Source organism: Poecilia reticulata, chromosome 11 (genome assembly GCF_904066995.2).
Source record: "Poecilia reticulata chromosome 11, P_reticulata-male-v2, whole genome shotgun sequence".
Lineage (NCBI taxonomy): Eukaryota > Metazoa > Chordata > Actinopteri > Cyprinodontiformes > Poeciliidae > Poecilia > Poecilia reticulata.
The window spans coordinates 26,487,007-26,495,232 of record NC_088840.1 but is presented as its reverse complement, the minus strand read 5'-3'; the positions used below and the strand labels follow the sequence as shown (position 1 = coordinate 26,495,232).

Sequence of the window (8,226 nt, the reverse complement as noted above, 5' to 3'; positions counted from 1 at the left end):
TAAAGGTCCTTATTATATATGTTTATGTTTATTCAGTTAAAAATGTTAACTATGAAAAAACAGTCACCTCCAAATCATAGTGCAGCAAATAGAGCGGCTGCTCCCGTCGTCTTTTATCCACCGCCTTTTCTTTTTGTTACGTCTTTTATCTCTTAAAATGACTCCACAAACTGTCACTATTGCTTCTACATCGTCATCCGTGTTTGGTTATTCTAAATCCCCGTATGCTATGTTGGGAGTTTTGTGGATTTTCTTCTGGAATCGGGATGTTTGTGACTGGAATCGGTTCGTGTGGTGTGTTGCTCCTGCCATGTGGCTGGAGACAAGAACCGATCGAACCTATAGTATTTTTATCAGCTCTGTGGTCACAGAGGTTTGGAGAATCGGCCGACAATCATAGGCGTAGGAAGCGGGTGAGGGGGGGGACGGGGGGGACATGTCCCCCGAAATATTGGAGAGAGACAGAGACACATTCGTCCCCCCCAATAATTTCACCGCAGTTGCGAAGAATTTTAAAATCTTCCACTCGCATGCTTTTATTTTGAAGGCGCACAACAGGGCATTCAGCAGAGCGCTTGCTCCCCCTCCCCGCTCTGAACGGCTCAGAGTAAAGGCAGCAGCAGACGGAGTCAGAAACTCCGTTTGAATCAAGTAAACTGTCTGTCAGGAATGTTGCCATGAATATCGCTCGTTTATAACATCTTGTTGTCAGTTTACTTTTATATATAGAACTAAATCTTTTTGGTTAAGCGGTTTTAATTCTGGAATAGTCACATGTTCAAAATGTTACTGCTTAAAAGTTAGCTAGTTTAGTCACAATGATTTAGAATGAGACTGAAACAGCAGCAAAATTAGCCTTTTTATTATTTAAAGTGAGCAACACCTGATCATACTCGACCACTTAACATGTATTTATATTGTATTATATTATATTATTTAGATATTTAGGAGAACAGCAGAGCTAGAATGATGTTGAAGAAAGCTGATGAAGCTCTGGCGAGGTCTTCATCTAGTTTATTGAAATATGTATTAACTGTTTTTAATTTTTAAATAAACTAAACTATTTTATTATGAGAGGAGCAGGTCAGGGAAGACATAGGAGAGCCAGGTGGAGTTTCAGAGTGTGAAGATATAAAAATTATATTAATTACAATAAAACCAGAAAGGAGAACAGATGAAGGCTGATGTCAGGTTGATTTCTTTCAATGTTTCAATATTTTGTTTTCATTATTTCCACACTATAAGGGTAATGGTTAGGAGACGATAAGAAAAGTGCTGGAGGAGAGGTTTAAAAATTAATTTGTGAACATTTTTGCTACACAGTAAATAGAGTTGAGATGTATAATAATGTACATCTGAAAATGAAGTTGTTTAAATTCTCATTCTGTATGATCATACTTTTTATCTTTAGTTCACATTCTGACACTGTACATTACTGTAGTGTCTGTTGTAAATCCATGAATCCCTGCAGGAACATCAGGCTGCAGAGAGTCAGAGGGAGGCAGAGACAGAAACACGTATCCGTAGATATTTTAGTTAAATGTTTGCGGCTGAAAATGACAGGAAAAAAAACATTTTGGTTTTTTGAATCAGTGCTTTTATGGATCATGTTTGGTAAGTTACTGAATGCAGAGCTGGAAAGTGAGACTGAGTTAACAGTGAGGAGCTAAAGGTCTGTTAGACGTGAAAAGTATCATTTTAATTTATTTTGTAGATCAAACTGTTGCACTGATGTAGAGAGATGTTCAAGAAGAACAAAACTTGTTTTTTAGATTTTATTTTTGTTGGTCAAACTGATGTATTGAGTTTAAAACTGTCGAGTCCTATTTTAGCTGTTTTCTACTTTGGTTTTAGAAAGAGGTAGAACCAGTTCAGTTACCAGTCAATTTATATCAATGCATTTTGACCAATAATCAAATGTCTTTTGACCAATAAGATATATCAGAATCCGGTAGCCTGTCTGTGCTACCAGAGTATTTATCTTTCTAGTTGTGAGGAACATTCTAAAGCAGGGTGTCAAACTCCAGTCCTCGAGGGCCGGTGTGTCCTGCAACTTTTAGAAGTGCCTCTGCTGCACCACACCTGAATAGAATAATTAGGTCATTAGCAAGGCTCTGGAGAACTGAGGAGGTAATTAAGCCTACGACTACGGCGGGTAGACACAGCTGTGCTGTGAGTGGACCAGAGTGGGGAAATGGTGAAAGAGACGGGAGTTCTGAAACATCGAATAGTGAAAGGATGAGTTCAAAAAGAGGAAATTCTTCAGCAACGGCAGGTGGAGAAAAGAAGGGAAGAGTAGTGAAAAGCTGGGATGAGTCTGAAGAGGAAATGGAGAGGTAAGTGAGAGAGTTCAAAGTGATTGTTAGAGTTAATGAGGAGATCAGTCCAGTTAAACTTTCTATGAGAGGCTCCAAGGGACAAAACCTACAAACTCTCTTTCACTGTGCGGTTTATGTTTGATTCATGTTTCTCTCCTGCGGCTTTAAAAATGTAAAACTTTGTGTTGATTTGCTAAAGGAAATCATATATCTGAAAATAAATTAATATGTGGGTAAAAAAATTCTGTAAACCACAAATGTTCTACCTTTATCAAAATTGCTGACATTTGACATGCAAAAAATCTTTCGGATTACATAAGCAATAATTCTTTCACTTCAGGATGACGCAGGGACACCTATAAGACCAATTTTAACTGAGGTTGTACGTATGTGCTTTACAGGATTTTTTTGCCTACACAATATATAAAAAAATTTCAGATACATAATGTTGTTTTGCAAATTAATTAACACAAAGTTTTAGCCTCTTATAGCCGCCGGAGAGAAACTTGACGTGTGAATCAAATATTAACCGGAAATCCACTTTTATTTTGAAAAGAGAGCGCCATAACTTGTGCTGTCGCGCACATTAAAATCAAGTGCAGGCTGGCTTTACTGCCATTTCCGAAGTGGCGGCTAGCTTTTTCCCACTGATAGATGGGGTTTCTGATGCTGGCTGTCGGCTTCAAAACTCTTCTGATATTGCTGACATTACTGTAGGAGCGCTAACGATGTCATTCTGTGAGTCGCTGCCGCTCAGCTATTTTCCTGTCCGCGAAAACCCGCCTACTCTGCCTGGGGTCCAATCAGAAACTGAAATTTTAAGTTGACTTCCGTTGCAATCAAACGATAGTGAATGAAAGAGAGTTTGTAGGTTTTGTCCCTTGGGGCCTCTCATAACTCTCCACTATTCTGAAGAATCAAGTGGGGGATATCACTAATGCAAAAGTACTAAGAGATGGAAACTTAATGGTAAGTTGTAATACAGAGGAACAAAAAGACAGAGCATGTAGGATGAGAGAAATGGGAAAATATAGAGTGTGGTACAAGAAGGAAGTAAATGGAGGAAGGGAGTGATTTGGGGGATCCCAGTGGAGGTGTCAGATGAGGAAATCAAATCAAATCTCAAAGGAGGAAAAATAAAAAAATGTAAGAAGGCTTCAGACCTTTAAAAATGGAGAAAAAACCAACAGTGAAAGTATCCTGATAGAGTTTGATGAAGAAAAACTCCCAGAAAAAGTCTATTTAGGATATTTGTCCTACAATGTAAGAGAGTATGTCCCACGACCAATTAGATGTTTTAAATGTCAAATAGTTTTGGATGGATTATAAACGATGAGATAAGTAAGATGGGAATAAATCATTATTTAATTAGTCCTGTGGTGAGTATTCCCGATACTCCATCTTGGTTAAGTGGAAAACCTGAATTTGATTTAAGCTTATTGGAAAAAGGCAGACAAATAGAAAAAAAAGAGGTGGAAAGGTATATAAATAAAGAATATGCTGAGTATTTACAAGTATATACAGATGCTTATGAAAAATAAAAGAATAACAGACAGATTGACAGTTTATACAGGTGAGCTAATGGCTATATTAATGCCTCTAGAATAGAGTGAGGAAACGAGAAAAAGAGAAATATTGATTTGTTCAGATTCAAGTAGTGCATTAATAAGTATTTTAGAACAGAATTCAGAAACGAGACAAGATATCATATTGAATATTAATTAATTTTTAGAATTAAAAAATATGGGTCCAGGGTTAAGTTAATTTGGATTCCTGCTCATATTGGAATAGTAGGATGAGTTGGCGGATAAATTTGCTAAGAGTGCAACAAAAAGGGATAGTGTTGAGGTAAATATCAAAATAAGCAGAAATGAGGTCAAAAGTAAGTAGCATTTAGCTGTGCGTCACAGCTAAATGCTACCGGTCGATGAGGAAAACAGCAGATCCTCACACCCTCAGCATAAATATAGCTGTGGACAAGATCACTGACACCTATTGTTCTTGCAAGGCTGGATAAGTCGGACATTCATGGTTTTGAGGGTTCGAATGTGCCTAGGACTTTCACACTGTACTGTTTTTTTTTTTATTAATAAATCTGAAACGGTACTTGATTTTAAACTTTAATCTACTTTATTTAAACCAGTAGTTCCCTAGTCTGGTCCTCATGTACCCCTCCACTGCATGTTTTAAGTGTCCTGCTTGCAAACCGCTTACTTAAATGATTAAAAGGCTTCTGCAGCACTTGTTGGGAACCACTGGTTTAGACTGTTATTTCTCTCTTTTTCTTCTGTGGCATGTTGGCCTTTTCCTTTGGTACAAATATGGATTATCCAGTCCGATCAACCAGAAGTTCCAGGAAATTCTTTGAGATAACAAAGAAATGACTGTGTATATATCTGTACCAATTTTTTTATTTCTTATTTTTTAAGGAGACCCGGTGTGACTACAGAGGTTTTCCTGGATGGGAGGCAGTTGACAGCTTGGCAGAGAACCTTTTGAGCCCCAACAGAACAATAACTGCATTGTCAACAACAGAGGTAGAAAATGTCTTGCAGCTGTATTCTAACCTGCATGCTATGGACAAGCAGCCCCCCAAATACACCTTAAAAAACAAGAAGAGCACGTTACCAGGACCATGGAGGGCTTCCCGGAAACAAAGTGGCTCTGCACCTGGTCAGCAAGCAGCTGAAAGGTAACCTGTCTGATATTTGACACAATGGATAACTTGTTTGCATATTCACTCATGGAAGCCAAATAAATTTTTTTTCTCAGCGTTGTACAGTTTTAAGCTTAGGAGATTAATGTGGGTTTGCTGAGCTCATCAAAATGAGAAGTACTTTTCTACTGCACTTCATTGCTGCTCCAATCAAATCAGTGTTGATGAACTTTAGTGTTTTTCTACTCTTTCAATGACCCGTTTGTCACACAGACTCTTCATGGCCAGGCTGCCCAGAAACCTGTGACTCAGAGTGTCTGAGTGCATTTGCCTTAAGCTGTTGAAAGAATATCGGCAAGCAAGAAACCGGCCAAAAGACACCAAGGGGAAGGTTTTACCCATCCCGCAGTCTATTGTTCAAACATACTGCTACATTAAACAACTGCTTGAGGACTCCCAGCCCATACAGGACGAGACCAACTTGTTGTTAGTCACCATCAACAATACCACTGTGTGTGCTTGGTAAGAAGTCCTTTATTTTCAACAGATATTGCACTTTAAAGATGGCTCGACTTTGAAAGGAAACAATTTCTGTTTTTATCTTTCAGGCTACATGAGCGGCAGAAGAGAACAGAAAGGGACTCTCTTCTCCAAGGTGTGAAACTTCCTCCGAAGGTGTCCGTGGCTGACGCCTCCTTCCCAGAAGCGAGACGGCTCCCCTCCATTCCTGTGGAACACGGACATAAAAGCATGGAGTTTAAGGAACCTGAAAACAGTGAAGGCGAGGCACTGATCAGTCAACGGGTTGGTGGAAAAGCTGGCTTCACACAGCATTATCCTCCATCATACCAGGAAGGACACTTTTCACAGGCCCCAGTTCCTGCCAGCTTCTTGTATCCACAGACTGATCAGCCACCATCATCTGCTTGGTCCCACTGTGAGCAGAACCAGGTGCCACAAGCGCCATCCACTTCTTTGGGTTTCTGCTACGGTCCACCAGCTCCAGTTTTGACCTCATTTGGACAAGGACAATTCCTACCCAAACAACAGTCAAAAACATAACGTTAATTATGTAAATATTAAATATTTAGCACAGATAGGATTTAAATATAATTACTAGATCATGTCAAATCTTTTTTCACGTTCCTGTCGATCCAAACAAACATGCAGTCAGTTTCTAGAGTTTCTGACTCAGAACCTTTCATTCAGTGTAATGTAGCTCAAGTGCGTCGATGTCCCAGGTGGTCATCAAGGGCACAGCAGGAGTCGCGGCACGGAGGACCGCCAGGCGCATGATTGTGACGCGCCTCTTAACGCCTTGAATATAGTCACTAAGGAGCGACCTGGCCACCTCCGAGTGGAACTTGGAGGAGAGGTGGACACCTTTCAGTGTAATGTAGCTGAAGTGTGTCGATGTCCCAGGTGGTAATCAACGGCACAGCAGGAGTCGCGGCACTGAGGACAGCCAGGCGCATGATTGTGACGCGCCTTTTGACGCCTTGAATATAGTCACTAAGGAGCGACCTGGCCACCTCCGAGTGGAACTTGGAGGAGAGGTGGATGTCAAGTTGGGATGCGGCATAGCTGCACCCCTCTACAGGACAGGGCTGTCCCCTGATGTTAACGCGCCCTGACCCGTAGTTGACGAGGATCCGCCTCTCCAAGTTCTCAACACCATGGTCCGTTTTTAGATGCCCAGCCAGTTTTGGTGTAAGGCGATGGCATAAGGGGCATCTTGGAGACATTCTTGAAAAAGAATTTGATCAATCAATGACAAATGAAATTAATTTTTAATTGACAGAATTGTTTAATGTAGCCATTCTTGTACAGCAGCTGGATCAGGTTCTATTATCCCCTGTGCAGATATACTTCAAATATGTCACAGAAGTCTGAAAGAATTTGCATTTAGAAGGGGACAGTTTGAGACCAAAATTAGCAATGCGTTGGAGGACCCTCATTAACCCTTTTGGTGAGTATATTTGTGGTGCCGCGACTCTGTTCTGCTGTCTGTGTCTGAGGAACTCCTGTCTCCCACCCCTCTACGGGACAGGGCTGTCCCCTGATGTTAACGCGCCCTGACCCGTAGTTGACGAGGATCCGCCTCTCCTCCAAGTTCTCAACACCATGAGCCGTTTTTAGATGGCGAGCCAGTTTTGATGCAAGGTGTTTGCAGATGGGGCATCTTGGAGAATTAAGTTTTGAATGAAAAGTAGTTTGAACATGAATATTGTATAGTATCAAAAGAAAATCTACAAAACAATTACCACTTTGCATTAAAATCCAAACAGTCAAAAACATAACGTTAATTATGTAAATATTAAATATTTAGCACAGATAGGATTTAAATATAATTACTAGATCATGTCAAATCTTTTTTCACGTTCCTGTCGATCCAAACAAACATGCAGTCAGTTTCTAGAGTTTCACTCAGAACCTTTAAGTGTAATGTAGCTCAAGTCTGTCGATGTCCCAAGTCGTCATCAACGGCACAGCAGGAGTCGCGGCACGGAGGACCGCCAGGCGCATGATGGTTACCTCTTAATGCCTTGAATAACGTCACTGAGGAGCGCACTGGCCAACTCGGAGTGGAACTTGGAGGAGAGGTGGATGTCAAGCCGGGATGCGGCATAGCTGCACCCCTCTACAGGACAGGGCTGTCCCCTGATGTTAACTCGCCCTGACCCGTAGTTGACGAGGATCCTCCTGTCCAAGTTCTCCACACCATGAGTTGCCTTCAGGTGAAGAGCCAGTTTCGAGGTGCAGTTGAAGCAGATGGGGCAACTAAAAGACATTCTTGAAAAAGAATTTGAAAAAGAATTTCATTCAGTGTAATGTACCTGAAGTGTGTCGATGTCCCACGTGGTGATCAACGGGACAGCAGGAGTCGCGGCACGGAGGACCGCCAGGCGCATGATTGTGACGCGCCTTTTGACGCCTTGAATATAGTCACTAAGGAGCGACCTGGCCACCTCCGAGTGGAACTTGGAGGAGAGGTGGACGTCAAGTCGGGATGCGGCATAGCCGCACCCCTCTACGGGACAGGGCTGTCCCCTGATGTTAACTCGCCCTGTCCCGTAGTTGACGAGGATCCGCCTCTCCTCCAAGTTCCTGACACCATGAGCCGTTTTCAGATGCCCAGCCAGTTTGGGTGTAAGGTGATGACACAACGGGCATCTATAGGGAGACATTGTTGAAAAAAAATTTGACCAATCAATGACAAATGAAATCAATTTTTAATTGACAGAATTGTTT

At 41.4% G+C, this 8,226-nt stretch overlaps 1 long non-coding RNA gene across 1 annotated transcript; it reads left to right on the top strand.

Annotated features, from left to right (window-relative positions):
- Positions 1-1,283: 1,283 nt before the first annotated feature.
- LOC145553864 (uncharacterized) lies at positions 1,284-5,653 on the top strand. Its single transcript, XR_014089906.1, has 4 exons — positions 1,284-2,336; positions 4,748-5,010; positions 5,248-5,496; positions 5,583-5,653. It is a non-coding gene; the product is annotated as an uncharacterized LOC145553864 (long non-coding RNA).
- Positions 5,654-8,226: the final 2,573 nt, after the last annotated feature.